We start from the raw sequence: 17,280 nt of genomic DNA, 5'->3' as shown, positions 1-17,280 counted from the left end.
TGTATATTCTAATTTGTGTGTCATTCCTCAGCAAAAAAAAAAAAAAAATCCTCTTAAAAGATTGTAGGAATTAACGAACCAAGTCTAAAATGTACTAAAGGAAATAATGTCCTAAATATTTATAGAGTATGAGTTCCTTCCTGTTCCCTCTTGTATTTCTACTTGTCCTTTTCCAAACGAAACCTTTTTCTCCCTTCCTGTTGTGTAAGAGCTGCTCGCTTAGCAGGTACTAGTGTTTGACAATGATTAGCTCTTCACTAGGTTTAACGACATCCTAGTCCCTGTGGTCATCAGTCAGTGTCATTAGGTTTGGAAGCAGATGGACAATTCAAGAGCAACCTATGGTCCTTAGACATTTGGCTGGTTGCTGAGTGTGTAATTATGTCTCAGCAAACACTGGATAGAGGCCTCGTCGATAAGTGTAGTTTACTAAGGGCTGATCTCGTTAACAGTCATGGTGATAACTTGTGCTAGTCTTACTGAAAAGAGATGACTAAAAGGAAGCTAGTGTGTTTGGAAGGTGGGGTTGTTTGCTTTGTTGTTAAAGGATAAATATGGTGTTTAAAATCAAAAGGTGTGAGTTCAAGTTCTAAATATTATAAACCATATGACTGGAGCCTGTTTGATAACCAGCCTCCTGGGGGCCACCCTGTGAAATGAGAACGACTCTTGTTTCTGTGACAAGAATGTAGTTAGTTAGGCATAAATGCAGTGATGCAGGTGACTGCATTTGCTAATGAAGGATCCAGACTATACCACTGTGGCATAAGGATTATTTTGTGATGAAGGCATTTGAGAATGGACAGATGCAGGAAGAAGCTTTCTCCGCACTCTGCTGACAGCCTCGAAGCAGATCCTTCCAAAAGAATTCAACGGTCAGAAATCCTCCTTTAAGAGAAGCTTCCCTTCCAGACAAAAAGCATGACTCCTGTCCCCCGAGATGAGAAATTGCTCAGACTTTACTAAGACAAACCTTACATTCCAGTACTTTCACTCATCTATCTTGCGGTCATTTCCTACCATTTATCGTTCCTTAAAACCCTAACTCCCTCCCCATGTTAAGATGGTATATAATCCCTAAATTCTAACCACTTCTCTAAGCCACCTTCTTTACGAGCCCTTGCATACTCACCTTCACCAGTAAACTTTGTCTTTTCTCTTGCTAACCTATTGTTAGTTTAATTCACCAGCCCTGATGATTGAACCTAAGAGGATATAGAAAAGTTTTTCCTCCCCAACAGTAACAGGTGTTCCTCATGCAGTGGTGGTTTGAGGTAGATGGAAAATCCCGGCAATTTTGCTGACACTTAAGGACAAAAGTTCGTAACCTTGAAGGTACATCAGAATCTCTTGGATCCCCCTGTTAAACTCTGGCCTCAGGGGGCTCTATCCTATAAGTGTCTTGGTTCCATAGGTCTGGGCATAGGGCCCCACGGAAATCTGATGCAGAGGGTTAAAGAAGCCGCACTTGGAGGATGCTTTCAGGGACCTCTGTACATAGGAAGACCAGAAAGTATAGGGGATGACCTGGGGTGGCCTCCCTTGCATGGCTTCTGAGGCTCATTGTACTTCATTCTGCATTTCAAGTTTAGTATTCGGTTGCCTAAATGAAATGAGATATTCTTTTTAGTTTTGCTTTATCTCCATTTGTTAGCTACTGTGAAATAACAAAAATTCAACTGCGTAGGTTTTAAAGATCTAAGTGGCCTTATTGATTGATTCATGATGCAGGCAGCACCCATGTAGCAAGTACCGGGGAGCTTCAAGGAGTTGGACACAAATAAAGGTTTTGTAGGAAGGAAGAAGGAAGACAGGACAGGGAAGTAATTGGCAAAACAAAGGACTGTTTTAGGCCAGGTCACCTCCTTTAGGGGAAAGAGCAAGGGGTCTTATTAGTAGATTACTTCAGCCTCCTTTGGGAGGACAGAGAGGGCCCTGGAGACAGATGACCTGATTGGTGGTGACCAGAAAATTCCTGACTGGCTGGTGAGGAACCACATTCCTGGGAGAGGTTGAAACTACAATCAGATTAGATACTAAGCCCCAGTTTGGTGATGTGGCCTGGCAAGAGTGACTCCATTTTGGGCCTCTGGTTTTCTCTCCGACAGTACACAAAGGCTTCTTGAAAGAGCGATGTTATGTCAAGGAGACATATATCCGTAAAATATCAAGCCGTAACAGGTTTGATTTGAAATTCAAGTTCCACTGGAACCAGGACGCAGGGATGCAAGGGCTCCTGGCTCCGAGGTCCCCAGCGGGCCGCCAACAAAATCCAAAATCCACAGGCAGAGAGATGAGGGTATGTCCCAGAGAAAACTTAGTTTTTGTCAGCATTTTGTTTTAAGCTGGTGAATCAGGACCTCAGCTCCCTGCATTTTGACCTCAGTCTGTGCTTTCCAATTAAGTTCTTCTCTCTGATGTTAGGCAGAGGACCGGGACTCATCTAGAATTTAAACCAATACCATCTACCTAGAAGGACAAAAGGCTCCTAGCGTAGGAGTTTTTGAGCTTAGATTATCTTCCTAACTCTGCAAGGCACATTGCGTCCTCTCCCCGAGAATTGAAATACGTTTAATCACTTGAGCCCTAGGAGTTGTTAGGAAATGACAGAAGGACATGGAGCTTGGTTATATGGCTTTGCAAAAAAAAAAAAAAAAAACTGTTAACTTTTCTTTTTAAAGACTTGATTTGGGTGGTTTATTTGCATAACGCACATCACACAGGTTGGATTTGGTTCTTCTAAGACCAGATGCGGGGGAGGCAAGGCCTGGGCTGGGAGGTTTCTCCCCTTGTGCTTTCCCCTCGGCTTCTTCTCGCCCCCTGCCCCCACCCCGCCCCACCCCCAATGCAGGCGGGAAAGCTTTGGTCACACATGGAGATGATAAATGAATTGTTCATTTGGTTTCTGCTCTTTTGCCTCCTCCTCTTCTGTCAACTTGGTCAAAGGCAACCCAGCGTGAATCAGAAATGCTGGCTGAACATTTACCCCCAGACGTCTGGGATCGTTTTGTGTGACAACATTTACATTTGAATGTCGCCTGATACCGCAGAAATGATTAACCAGTGCCCACTGCACTCCCATCCAAAGTGCAGTAATGGAATGGCTTTTTCTGTGTTTTTATGTTCTGGACCAAAGAGAGAGGGGGTGAGAGGACAAAACAAATCCACTAAGAAATTTTCCAGTGAGGCCTGACAGTTGTCTTGCTAAACATGAGCTTCACGTGTGCCCTCAAGACTTCGTCTTGCACCATGTGAGAAGTAGGCTTTTAGAATAAAATCTTTTGAACAAAAAAAAAAAAAAAAAAAAAGAATTTCTGTGGCGTAACCTTTCTAGACTTTAAATCCTTTGTGTTGACTATTTTCCTCTCAACTTGATAGGAAAGAATGGTTTCTGGGAGGCTCTTTCCACTGTGCCTCGTCAGGGCATCTATGAGTCGGGTCAGGCTGTCCGCGGCCTTGGTGTATACTTCACAAAGTACTGTGTGTTCTCAACATTTTTTTCCTTCAGAACCAAGAACTCGAAGGAGCCGTATAACCCCTGACTTCACAGCAGGCCATTTTTAATAGTATGAACCGATCGGAAGGCATCGTTGCATGCAAAATGTGATGTTAATGACCGTGTGTCTACAGAACATGAAAGATGGGGCTCCTTACCCTTCAGCTTTCTCCCTAAAGAAGGAATGCAGTGTGAAAACACTACTCTTTTAAACATAAATACTCTAAACTTAAATGACTTCCATTCTCCAAATGCTAAATGTGTCCATTCCAAATGGATCTCCATCAAAATCCACAGATACCTTGGGAAGGTCTGTGTTCGGTACATTGTGGGGCTGTGCTTTCCCCATCAACCCCGTCTGTTTTCCATAAGAATTGTGCTCTGTTGCTCTGTAAATTTGCTATGGCAATTGTCCCATCCTTTTTCACAAGAGACCGTGGAAATCTCCCCCCCACCTCCCCTTTACACAGTAGGTCATTCAGCAAGGCCTTTATACTGTGGTTAGAAATCCAGTCATTTTGGAAGTTGCCATTCTTATGCAAAAAGTCCCCAAGTTTTGCAAGAGTTAGAAACTTCTACAAAAGTTCTTTTATGTCATGGTTACCTGGAACTAAAGGGGCATTTTGGTCACAGCCTCTGTTATGGTTGTGAGCGGACCCCCTGGCCAGCACACAGTTGGTTAGTGTCCTTGAATTACACTGATGTGCTGTTTCAAGGCGTTAGAGCGGACATTCCAGGCATGCTGCCGAATGTCATCATTTTCTTTCATTCCTGCTCTAGTTCTTGCAGACAGTACCTACGATCCTTTTATAAGAGAGACATGCGTATGTTAAGTACCCTGCTTAATGCCATGTACCTGTTACTTGGAAGATGGAAAGTCCAACCAGCTTCAAAGCTTCCATTCTCTCCACTGCCTTCCCCACCCAGCCTGTCTCTCTTGGATAAAACTCTTTTTGTAGGCGAGCCTGTGGGAAAGCAAGAGAAAGAAGGTAGCTTCTCGTGGATATAGTCGTATTTAATCCCGTACATCTGCATCAGGAACCTGGCCTTTGGGCAGATGCTCTGAGGCATGATGAGTTGGAAAGCTGAGGCTCTCACCCCAGGAGGGATGGGGCCAGGGCTGGGAACTCAGCTGCACCTGGGGAGTGGGCAGGAAACACAAAGCTTTATAGCGAAGCTTGACACAGTCTTTGAAGATAGACCATCATCTGTCTCTATCAAAGGCCTCCGTGCATGGTGCTCGGTTGTTGGAGTGGGGGTAGGGTGGGGAGGCCAGGGGAAAGCCTACCAGTTTTACTTTTAATCAGAATTGGCGGGGAGTTTTAAGGGATGTGAAACCCCCATCGGCAGGCAACAAGCTGGCATGGATTTTAGTTGTGGTGGGAATAATAGCCACAAAGCCATCGTGTGGGCTAAGGAATGACTGCCTACCCTCTCCTTTGACCCCACTGTTCTCTCTTGTGTTCTCTCCCCAGCCCACCATCTGGCACCACCACCACGTCTCTTAGATTTCAGCTTAGGGATTTCTGTTCTCTGTTAAGCCCTCCTGGATCCCCCAATCCGCTTCCTGAGGCCCCTTCCTTGGTATCTCTGTTGCCTCTTACTCTCCATCTCAGCATTCTTAATGGCGTAGCACTCTGGGCTGGAAAGAGCCAACATTCTCAGACAAAAGGAAGAAATCCAAAAGTCTGCCGTCTTCTCATATAACTGAGCACTTTTGACTTTGCACAGGCTTTCCTTTCTCGAACAGCATTGTTCCTTTTCAATAAAAATCACCAAAAATTATCACACAATCTTTAAAAAATGTTACGATTTTAGGAGTGCAACTGTAGGGGAGGAAAGATCTTTTTCCTCTACCCTCTTAGGTCCAGTGTCTGGGCCGTGTAAGTTAAACTGACAAAAGGCATACAGATTTTATTTGATGGTAATATTTTAATTTTCGTGTGTACACAAAGTCTCACAGAAAAGAAAGTAAAACCCCAAAGAAGGGGTTAGCCTTCTCACTTAGGCCTGAGAGCTTATTATATAATTTTAACGAAGAGCGGTAATATAGGGAGAGGTTGCCTTCAAAAGGAAAGAGGTTCAGACCTCTAGGGCTGGCACTTTGTGGAGATATAACTCTGTAGGGGAAGTAGTAGGAGATAAGGCCGTGTTATGAGGACTCAAGTCGGTGTCACCTCCGGTGACAAGAGTCATCTCGTTTCCTCTTCCTGGGACAAGAGAGGGAAAGGGACACCTTCACAAAGAAAAATGTATCGCCCTGCCTTTAGGCAGAAAGGAGGAGGAGGGCAGAGACGCTTTGCCTGTATCTGCTGTTTCTCAGCTGCTTGAGCTCAAAACCAGTGCTTTTACCAAAGTGGCATGTCCTGGGGTGGCATCCTCACATGGCCAACCTTCCTCTTCCAGATGAGAAAACTTAGTCCCCGGGGGACTATCCCACACTGGCTGTCTACACCCTTCACACACCCCATGCACAGCAGCACGCAGGGAGTACGGACCCGGGAGTCCTGCCTTCCCTCCTGCTATCTCCCCCGCGGGGCTCACAGAGACCTGGGCTTCAAATCTGCCCCTTCCCTCTAGCAGCTGCTGTGTGAGGAGCCCGTCGGGGGCCTTTGCTGGACTTCACGTGAGGACATTCCCGCCTCCCAAAGGGGGGGGGGGGTCCTGCAGATGCCGTGTAAGCAGGACGTGGGTGAGGTCCCTCTCCCCGCTGCACATGAACCTGGCTGCGTCACCGAGCCTGGCCAAGCCCGCTTCATCCCATCCATACAGAACAGACCTAATAGCTGCCCTGCAGGGGTGAAGAGAAAAGAAGAATAAAAAGAAAAGGGGCCGAGCGCAGTGACTGACAGGTGCCTGCCCTGTGTAAGGGCCAGGTGCCATCACCGCGGCCCGGCCCCACTGGAGCAGCTCCGTGAACGCTCCACCTTAAGCAGCAGATACGGCGGGGGGCCCGAGTGGGGGCCCGAGTGGGGACCGAGGTGCCCTCTAATGATGGGCCCGCGGCCTCTTACGTTGTAGAGGGGCTTTGGGGAGCTCGCTGCATTCGTGTCCGGTGCAGAGAGCCCTCAGAGGTTCCATTCACGACAGATGCCGGTGGCCTCACGTCAACCTGTTTAATGCAACCTGCGGTCCTTTCTCAATTAACCAGATTTTCTGGCTCCCGTGGAAAATCGTGCCTCTCTCACTTTTGCTGTTTGCATTCAGCAAACATTTGTGGAGCATCTGGCAGCTGCTGAGCGCAATGCTAGGCAGTACGAAGGACGCAGAGAAGAGCGAGCAGGGCTCTCGTGGTCGCAGAGGCCACGGCTGCACGGGCCAAGGCAGAGGAAGAGGTTCCGGAACGCATGGCGCCGCCCCTGGGGTCCAGAGGGAGGGGGTCACATCTGGCAGGGTGGCCTGGGAATTGGCGAGGGAAGGTGCAGGGACAGCTGGGCCGCGGGGGCTGGGAGGGGATTTGAGGGGGCAGGGGGCCGGGAGCGGCGGGGACCGGTGTCGTGGGAGAGCCGCGGGCTGGGCAGGCGGGTGCGGAGGCCGCGCTCGGGGTGGACGTGACCCGGCCTCGCTAGCCACCCTGCGGTGTAACAGCTGTGCGCAGCTGTGCGGTGGGGTCCGCGATCCGCCACAGGCTCGGACATGTCCCGGGGCCAGCTCCTTGGGGAGCTCGGGGAGCGGCCCAGGTAAGCGGCCACACGCCGGAGGACACACACACACACACACACACACACACACACACACACGCACGCACCAGCACCTGAGCTTGGTGCCCTGGGGTCGGGACCTGAGCCTGCAGCCGGAGGGCGCACTCCCCCCTGGGAAGGCCAGGCCCCTGCTCGGCTGGGCCCAGACAGACGGCTGCCTCGAGGCCACACTGCGGTGCGTCACCGTAGGCTTCGCCCGGCGGAGCAGGAGCTTGGCAAACACGGGGCCCTCGGCTGCGGAGGGCCCTAAGCCTCACTTGAAGCTTATAACGGGCCACTCAGCCTGTACCGGCCGAGCCCACACTGTACGAGCCGCAGGGCGTGGCTGTGACCAACATGGTACGGCCTGTGCGGGTCCCCGGGGGCGACCTCAGAGCTGTGCCCACGGAGGCTCTTCTCCCACTTGGGAGGAGACACTTGGCCACGGAGGACGTGTCGTCTCCTCGTCTCCCCACCCGCACCCCACGCGCAGGAAGTTCAAAGTCCAGCAGCAAGTCAGACAAACTGGAAACAAGACGGCCCGCGGGCAAGACGGCGCCGGATGCAAGGGCCTCTCGGAACCTCCTGCTCACTTCTGCCGAGAACCCTCCACTTCACTTGGGTTGAGAGGAAACCACTCGTGCTCCTTCTGGCCCGCGGATCCCCTCCCCGCAGACCTAGTTCTCGTGAATCCCTCCCCAGCTGTTGGCCTGATGTGACCTTTTCTTTATTGGGTGATGCTCTTAAGGCTAAATATAGTGCCAAGGGGTTTTCCACTCTGGTGGAGGAGGAGAGAGCTCATTTTAATGGACATATGTCACATCAAGTTTGATCTTTGCTTTTATTGCAATCTCCATTTAAAAATAAACCAGAAGCAATCCAGGGGACATGTGTTGTCCAGAGGCCACGTAGTAAAGCCCAGCGAGCCCCGGGCTTGGAACCCCCGCTTGCTTTTGCTGCTGCCAAGTAACCCCGCGACCTTACGTTCCCCTTGAGTGGAATGAGCAGTTTGGGCAAGGCTCAGTGGCTGCAGGCCGGCAACGCATGGCCGGACCCTGACCCTGGGCATGTTTTGTGTGACCCAGACAGTGTTGTCTTGTCTAATGGAATTTAAAAGTCTGTAATCCAGGCAAGCACTGGGTGGTTCGCCTCAGGCCCCACCCCTCACGCCAGGTTCTTACCCACGGGGCATTTGACTCCACCAGCCCTGGTGGATGTTCTCTGAGTTTCCTTTCCTGTGAAATAGACGGAGAAAATAGATTTCTTTGCAATTCCAGGTCTTTTATGCCCCTGCCTGCCTTGCCTATCAGGCAGTTTTCCTATCCTAGTGATAGGGAAAAAAAAGCAAGCATCCAGCCCCTCCAAGGCCAGTCAGCCAACAGGTGTTAGGAGCTGTAACTAGCTTTGTTTTGTTCTATTATCCATATGCTAATGCTTTGGAGGGAGAGTTAATCCTGGTGTATACAACTGCCTGCAGGGTTCAGAGCAATGATTTTCAAAGTGCGGCCCCTGAACCTGCAGCATCTGCATCACCCGGGAACTTGTTAGAAATGCAGATTCTGAGACCCTGCCTTGGCCCCCCCCTGAATCCAAATCCCCACAGGCCTAGGGCCTGGAAACTTATGTTTTGTCACCTTGAAAATGCAACGATGAACCCTACCTACCTCATAGGGTGAGAGGAGGATGAAGTGATCCAGTATGGGTAAAGTCCACTGCAGTGGGTCTGAACTTTGAAGATCATCGGAATCACTGCAGGGCTGGCGAACACGGCTTGCTGGACTCAACCCCAGATGCTGATTTGGTAGATCTGGAGAAAGGCCCTCAAATTTGTATTTCCATCATGCTCCCGGGTGATGCCTATGCTGCTGGTGTTGGTGGTCCACGCTTGAGAAGCAGTGTTCTAAGATCACCCGTGTGATAAGTCATCGGGGGAAACTCAGGGAGTGAGAAGGGGTAAGGATTACTATTCGGCATAGACTGAGCTTCCCTGATGCAGTGCCACTTGGGCAGAGACCCTACGGAAGGGAGGAGAGACCCATGTGACTCTGGGGACGGTGTCCCAGGCACAGGGATGGCCAATAAGGGCAACAAGGAGGCCACTGTAGCCAGAGTGGCCTGAAGGAGGGGAAGGGAGGCAGATGACGATGTCGGAGTGGGGGGGGGGGTGGGGGGTGGAGATCACCTGAGGTCTTGAGTAATCGCAGAAGGCTCTGTTTTGCTGAGTGCAGTGGAAGGGTGACGTGACATGTGAAATTATCCATCACCCGGAGTGATCATGATTATATACTGCGGCCTCTTCCAAATTAACTACGTTTCTAGGTAAAGAAATCACACTCGTTGGTGAATAAAAGTCCTTTACAAGATAATTCAAGGTGAGAAAATGAATACTGGAATCAGAAAACCAAATCAGCATTTCGAGGCCCCCAATGAAATCATGGATGTGGGCATTGATCATCAGAGGATCAAAACCAGCAGCAAGAATATTAGTGAATGATTCCAGGACGGGAGGCTGAGATGCGCCCCCGCCCCCCATGGCTGATTAATCTTCACATCATTTGAAGCAGATGTGCCTCCTGGGTGCTGCGACAGGAAGTGCAGGCCCACCCAGGAACCCTTCTTACCTACAACGTTGAACTGGAGTCCAACCAGATCTTTAGGTCTAGCCTCCAGTTTCGGGTATGAAAGAACCACGGGAAGGTAATCCCATAAACCCAGAACCCGTCTGGCTTCTTCGACAGGACAGTGCCATGGAGGAGAAGGAGATGGGGAGAGGCTTCCCTAGCTTGAAAGAAGCCTAAGAGATGTGCAACATATAGACCCGATTTGGACCTGATTTTTAAAAGTACAACCAGATGGAGACTTTTTTGAGGAAATTGAATAATGTGGACACAGACTGGATATGAAATAATATTAAAGAATTATGGTTGATTTTGTTGGATGTGATGATGTCTTTATGTAAGGAAGCGTCCCCTTTTTATAAAGAGCCATCCATACATTCGTATTTAGAAATGGAAAGACCTGATATCAAGCGTTTGATTTAAAATATTTTTTTAAAGACTTTATTTATTTATTCATGAGAGACACACAGAGAGGTCTAGAGACACAGGCAGAAGGAGAAGCAGGCTCCATGCAGGGAGCCTGACATGGGACTCGATCCCGGGTCTCCAGGATCACGCCCTGGGCTGAAGGCAGCGCTAAACCGCTGCCCTTGATTTAAAATATTACAGGAAAGATTGAAAGAGAGAAAAGAAACAGAAGAACCAAGAGAAGCAAAGCATTGATCGTTGCTGACCCTAGCAGATGGTATATGGGGATTGATTACACTCTTCTCTCTTCTTCTCGAATATGCAAACTTTCAAAAGTTTTTTTACAAAGTACAGATACAAGAGAAGATGGGAAGATGAGAAAATAAGGAAAGAGGAAGGCCTCGTTTAGAAGGACTAAGTCACTAATAATTCTTCCCTATTTAGGAATGTTATTCCAAAGAATGAAATGCATTTACTGTGGCTACACGTTACGAGTGATGATCCTATGAACTCCTATCGAGATATATTCTAGTCACCATAAACTCAGCCCCAAGTTCTGGATTGCTTGCTGGTCTCATAAAATAACGACACTATTGGCAATGATGGTGGTGGGGAGAAATGAAAATTGGGTAATCTCTGCCCTCTGACATTTGGGGAGCTCAGTGCATGCTGCTGGAAGTCAGGGCTGGAACTAATTTAGGACTCTTTTATTTGGCCACACCTGCTGTTTCAAATCGAAAGGCCTGGGAGGCTTCCTTTGGCCCCCGTGCATAATCTAATTATGCAAACAGGATCAATCAGCAAGTTTGTTCTTGATCCATAGCATGGACAGTACCAGGGAAAATGAGGACTGAGGATGGTTACTTTGGAACTGGCAGCTGCAGAATCTGGACAGTAATTTCTAAAGTGTGTTCTTGACCCTAAAATCACCCACTCTCTGTCTCTGTGAGTTCTCTGAGCTTGAAAAGGAGCCGCAGATCTGAACTGCAGGGATTTCAGTGGGCTTGAGGCTGTTCTGGTGTTTGAAGTCATTTCTCTCCTTGGATTTTTCTTCTCATTAAATACCAGGAGACCAAAAAAAAAAAAAAAAAAACACAGTGGTATTCATTTAAATTCTTAAGGATGTGCTGCCGAACATCAGTAGCTGTTTTTAAATAGTGTTTCTGGGCAGAAACAGTGAGCATTTAAATCCCCATTCCTTATTTTGAGGAATTGTAATGTTATTAAAAAAAAAAAAAACAGTGAAGTAATAGAAATAATTTTATTATTAGAAAGGAAACTGAACTTTATGGTTCACATTGGGCAGCTGGGGTTTACGGTTGATGTTTCCCCAAATGTTGATCAGCCTGCGACTGTGTGGACCATCCTGGATTCACATGGAAGACGAGCTTCTACAGATTTACTGTGCCAGGCAATGTCCTAGGCCCTTGGGAGGGCGGTGAGCGAAGGCGGAGGAGCCTCTGGCAGGAACGCAGCACGGTGGCTGTGCCTCCGGGGCTCTGTTGGGAGACAGCTCCTGCCTGCAGCAGGTGGAGGAAGGGTGCACGGGGGGGGGGGGGGGGGGGGGGGGGGGGGGGGCACCTGGCTTCACCGCCTCCCTACTGCCTTCCCCAGCTCTGTGATCTTCCATGAGTCACATAATCCCTCTGAGCTTCAGGGGCCTCTTGTGTCAAATGAGCATCAAAAAAAAAAAAAAAATACTTAGATCATAGAGTCGTTGTGCGGATTGAGTTTAACGTGTGACAAATGCCACCCGCAGTGTTTGACCCCCGATACGTGGGAGCTGTTACCCAGGCCGGCAGTGGAGACACCATAGTAGGTCGCCCAACTGGTAATGTACGCGGCACTTCCACTCGGGCTTCACGTGCTCTGTCCGCATGTCTGGCAGACGCGGGAGCGGGATTTGTAGGCAGCAGCTCCATCTCTGTGTTTGTTTCCTCTGTCTCTAAATAGAGCCAACAGCCTTTCAGACGCTCGCGACCACTGCCCTGTGTTGGCAGGTCCTAAATGAAGAGGAAAAGGGAGCTTTGCACGGGGAAGGGAGGATTTGCAGCCTTCCGTCTGATAACAGCAGCCCTTTACAGTCTTACCCTTGAAGGCTGTTGGAGTCCACCCGACTGGCAGTCCCGGGCCCTGTCGCTATAAGGAACTCCACAGTCACAGGCCCGGAGGTCTGGTTTTCGGGATCCCGGGGGCCCTGTGTCCCCCACCAGGGCTCTAATCACGGAGTGGCACGTGGGCGGCCAGGCCCGGCTGGGTAAGCAGCCGGAAGGGCGGCTGAGGGGAAGCGGGGAGGGACTCGCAGGTGCCAGGCGGCGGGAGGCCGGGAGGCCCGGAGAGATTGGACGGGAGTGCTCCTTGCTGGCAGGGAAGTGAGGGGGAGCCCACAGGGACCCGGGAGCTGCTTGGGGGCCCCCTGGGCCGAGCCTGAGCGCGGCAGGTGGTGTGGCCGACGCCTGGTCTCCCCGAGGAGGTGGGAGGACGGCCCGGAGATAGCAGGGCCTCCCCCTACAGCCTGCGGTGCTTCCGAGCTCCTGGATTGGCCTGGAGGAAGGTTGGCAGAGGAGAGGGAGAGTGGGCGCCCTCCGTGAGGACCGCGAGTCTGGACACGCGGCCTGTGTGAAGGGCATGTGTCCTTGCCGTGCGGTGTGGACGCACGGGCCCAGGCACCGTCCTGTGGGCTCGCCCCCCGTGTGGCCGGCCGGAGCGCACGTGCTTCCATGGGTCTCTCCATCCCCCCAGCACCCCAGGCATCATGTTTTGGTGCTTGACTGAGGTTTGGGGAGGCACTGTCCTTCCCTGAGTGGGCCTCGCCTCCCTCTCCCGAGACTTGTGAGGTCTCAGCCTGTGTGCACGGGTGTTTTGGGTCTAGTCTGAGTGACCCGGGGCAGGGCAGCAAGGGCAGCTGCAAGGGCCACTTGTCTCGTAAGGTAGGGCGTACACTGAAAGCGCGCTGAACCCGTTAGGAGGAGGGTGTGCTTTTTTTAACTTAATCATTTTTATTTATTTATCTGAGAAAAAGAGCGAGCATGAGTGGCAGGCAGGGGCAGAGGGAGAAGCAGGCTTCCTGCTGAGTGGGGAGCTGGATACGGGACTCGAACCCAGGACCCCAGGATCACACCTCGAGCCGAAGGCAGATGCTCACCCACTGAGCCGCCCAGGCGTCCCCCATAGACTCATTTTAGAAGAGGCTAGGAGCATTGGACAATCCCAAGAACATAGAGCCGTCCGCAAGCATACACAGAGTTTTTGAAATATGTATTTTAAGAAAGAATTAGGACTATGTTTCATTCACTTAGATATTCTAGAAGGATGGGACATGTCTTTTTAAGCCTGGTTCCACTTTTTTTAAACCAAACCATCGTAATTCCTGAATCCAGCGAACAGTTAGGTAATCCAGCGGGGGTGGGGAAGGTGGGAGGAGAATATTTCCTGCTGGCAGATCCCTTAGACACCAAGCACAGATGAGCTTCCTCTGATGCTGGTGCAGAGCTTTGTCTCTCACCCAGTGCTCCTTGCCTGGAAGCTTCTCGGCCCGTGGAGCGCCGCTGGTCCAACACCCCCAGAGGGGCCCGAGGGGGGGTCAGGTGCACCTGCTGGTGCTGAGGGTACAGATCTGCAGACACTCTGCTCTGTCTGAACAGGGCATCTTTTTTTTTTTTTTTTCCTAATTGAATTGTATCAGCAAGGAGCTTCCAAAGTTACTATTTGGCATTGAATACCAGCTAAACCGTAGGCTTTTAAACCCCATTAGGCTAAACGTGACGACGCAGAGTGCATAAACGAGAAGCCAGAGCCTTTGGTGTGAGCTAAGGATGTTCCACAGGGTGAGGTTCTTGGTGGACATTCAGGGGGTTCTCTGGGGGAACTTCACTTTTCTCTGTAATTGTCCCCTGAATCCTAGGCTCTGCCTGTAGCACCTCCAAGTGGGTCAGGTTCCCCCAGAGGTGCCCTGTCACCAGCCGTGGAGTTGAGGCCACAGTAGAGAGCCCCTGGGTCGGAGGTCACCATGGAGCTGGATGTGACTGTTGGAGCCACCTGGACCCACCTGGGGGCTCTGCACCCTTAACGCCATTCAGACCTTGGGGCTGATTTCATCTGGTTCTGCTAGTCTCGTGGGGGCTCTGTGTGACCCCATGTGGTGTAAGAAGCCTGACCTCTCTATCGAGGCTCAGCCAGAGAAACAGAACCCGGAGGAGACATAGAGGAAGAGATCTTCCACAAGGAATGGGCTTCCACAGCTATGGGGGCAGGTTAGGCAGGTCTGAAATCCGGAGGGCAGGCGGGCAGGAAGGACAGGCTGGACCTCGGGCGTGGGGTCCATGGGCAGGATGCTCTGTTTTTCCTTGGGGAAGCCTCAGCTCTGTTTTGTAAGGCCTGGCTACGGAGCGAGTCAGGCTCACCCAGATTCTTTTGGATAATCGCTCTTACTTCAGGTCAACTGATTATGGACTTCAATCACATCTATTAAAAATACCTTGATAGCAACACCTAGATGACGGTTGATTGAATCCCTGAGAACCTAGCCTCATCACGTTGACCCATCACACTGATCCTCATACCCTCCTCCCAAGGAGGAGCCAGGTGGGCCGGCTCGTGACCCCCTCACACTTGGAGGACCAGCTCCATCACCTAGACCAACTGATCTGGGTAGCACACTTCTTGTCCTCCAGGAAATTTGTAGGAACCCAAAGGCTTCTGAAAAGCAAAGCTCCCCAGGGTTACAGCCCCTGGAAAGATCTCCCGCCCCAGAGCCATGCTTCTGCACACATCCCCAGAGGGGCGTGGGGCTGCCCCTGTACCAGGCATGCTCAGACTGCTGTGGTTGTGTCCCTCGTTCTTCTACAGGCCGAATGCCTCCGCTAAGATGCAGTCCCATGCTGCTTGATTCTCATAAGGTTCTGCGATTCCTCTGCCTACCGTCAGTCTGTCAAGCTTGGAAGAGTAGCTTTTCAGCCTTCTCTGTTACGGCGTTAGGGGAAAAGTAATTTAAAAGTACAGGTTTCTGATATGGTTTTCTTGGATTCTTTTGGTTCTGTTTTTTAATTGATGGATTGTTGCTGGGCCTGAACAGTGAAATAAAATACATGGAGAAGAACAAGTGTAGACTGTCATCGTAGGTTCTCTTGTTGAGTCTCCTTGAACAAAATTTAGTCCAACCCTGAATTGATCCATCCATTCATTCGTTCATTTATATTTTTTTAAGTAATCTCTGCACCCAGTGTGGGGCTCGAACTCATAACCCCGAGATGAAGGGTTGTGTGCTCTACCAACTGAGCCAGGCAGGTGCCCCTTCCATCCTACCCTGAAGTTCACCAGATCAGGTAAATAGTAAAAAGATCTAATGAGACCAAAGAGCGACTTGGCAATAATTATCTTATTACGTGTGGTCATAATCCATAGTATTGCTAAGAAAAGCCGCTGTACCACATTTTCTATACGCAGGCACTCTATGCTTATTTAGTGCTCGCAATAGCCCATATTGCAGATGACCAGCCTGAGGCACGGAGCTCGCAGATGGCTGATCCAAGCTCTAAGGTCCCAAGCTCTAAGTGCTGAGCACGGATTCCAGCCCAGGCCGTCTGGTGCCAGAATCTGGGCTTTTTATACTTGAATCTGCAGTCCCTCACCTAAGATGATTTTTGTGCGTGTGACCTTTATTATTTTACAAAATGAAGGAAGACAGTTGCTACCCGTAAGTGAAACCCTGCTAAGATGACTTCGGGGCCGACCTACCACCCAGGTGCTGCCGGTGGCCTGTTCTCCACGATCCCCGGGTCCTAGGGAGGCGGCGGCACCGGAGACGCCAGTCCCTGCTGCTGGCAGGTTTCCCTGCCTTTCAAACCCAAGGCCCATGGCCCTGGCCTGGTGGCCGTAGGTGTCTCCAAGGTGTGTCAGCCTCTGCACCAAGTGTTCCTGTTGCCAGAGCTGGGAGCAGACCCTTGGTGGGCAGGAACCATCCACCGGCCTTCCGTGCCCCCTGCTGCCAATGCCACGACCTAAGGCCTTAATGCCCTGATGTATTTCTTCCTCTCTTCCACTTCAGGAAAACTGATTTCTCATCATCCAAAAGGAACCTGTGATTAATGGCAAGCCTGAAGCGCCTGTGGTTCTTTGATAATTGCTTTTTTTTTTTTTTTTAACATCTTTATAGCCACCTTCAGAACACAGTTGATCTCAGGCAGTTTGGAAAGAATTCCTGGTGAGCCAAGGCAGAGAGGTCATTATGTGCAAGTGTCATACCTGCGTCCTTACATCAGATTGTCGTGTTTCTCCATTGCCCTGGCAGGAATGCTAAAGTGCACGTATCAGCTAGGGTGCTCTTCCATTTTTCTACCTGGCGAAATAGAGCATGAGGTCTCTGCTAAGATTCCTTGCAAAAACAGGAGCAGAGAGGTCAGCAAAGGATGCTGCTTACTCATCTCTGTGACGCTGCGTCTGGGAGGCAAGAACGCCTGCCGCGCTGTGGGGGAGGGTAACCGTGTTTGGGGGAAGTGCGGTTAGCCTCTTGCTAAAATGCAGACACTGATTCTGGAGGTCTGGGTGGGGCCTGAGGTCTGCGTCTCCGGGGAGCTCTCGGTGGCGTAGATCCTTCGGGACCTCCCAAGGAATAAGAGCATCCATTCGCAGCCCACCTGCAGAGGACGGACGGGAGACAGGCTATGCGGGTTAGTCATTGTCATGTGAACAGTAAGGCTCACGTATGGGCCGGTCACAGCGTGACATTTGCCGCAGGGGGTGGGGCATCACTTGTCCACCAAGGGGCAGACTTCCTTGGCCCGCCACAAGCCTGCGCCCTAGTCGGGGAAGCTGCCTTGTGATCCTCCGTGCGATAGCCGGAGTGTAGACGGGCGTGTGGGATTGCACGTGCTCAGGTGCCGGAGCTGCGGACAGGGTCAGACCCGCCCGGTGCACACAGCCCTGGAGGGAGTGCAGCGAGAGATCACGCAGGCCCTGGGCCATGCCCGCTGCACCAGCACGCCCCGGACATGGAGCCACGTGCGGTTGCGACGGCGTCTCCGACTTTGATGCTCACCCGAGGGGCCAAGGGCCGAGTCCCCTTATCTGAGATGAGCCT

At 50.8% G+C, this 17,280-nt stretch overlaps 1 protein-coding gene and 1 long non-coding RNA gene across 6 annotated transcripts in view; one reads left to right on the top strand and one right to left on the bottom strand.

Annotated features, from left to right (window-relative positions):
* SLC22A23 (solute carrier family 22 member 23) overlaps nucleotides 1–17,280 on the top strand; it is a 163,454-nt gene that overhangs the window by 99,501 nt on the left and 46,673 nt on the right. The window lies entirely within an intron of this gene.
* LOC112659295 (uncharacterized) lies at nucleotides 7,999–9,296 on the bottom strand. Its single transcript, XR_003136289.3, has 2 exons — nucleotides 8,841–9,296; nucleotides 7,999–8,411 (listed from the first exon to the last, which is right to left on the bottom strand). It is a non-coding gene; the product is annotated as an uncharacterized LOC112659295 (long non-coding RNA).

This window comes from Canis lupus, chromosome 35 (assembly GCF_003254725.2).
Source record: "Canis lupus dingo isolate Sandy chromosome 35, ASM325472v2, whole genome shotgun sequence".
Classification (NCBI taxonomy): Eukaryota; Metazoa; Chordata; class Mammalia; order Carnivora; family Canidae; genus Canis; species Canis lupus.
Note: the sequence above shows the minus strand (reverse complement) of the source record. Positions and strands in the feature narration are given on the sequence as shown.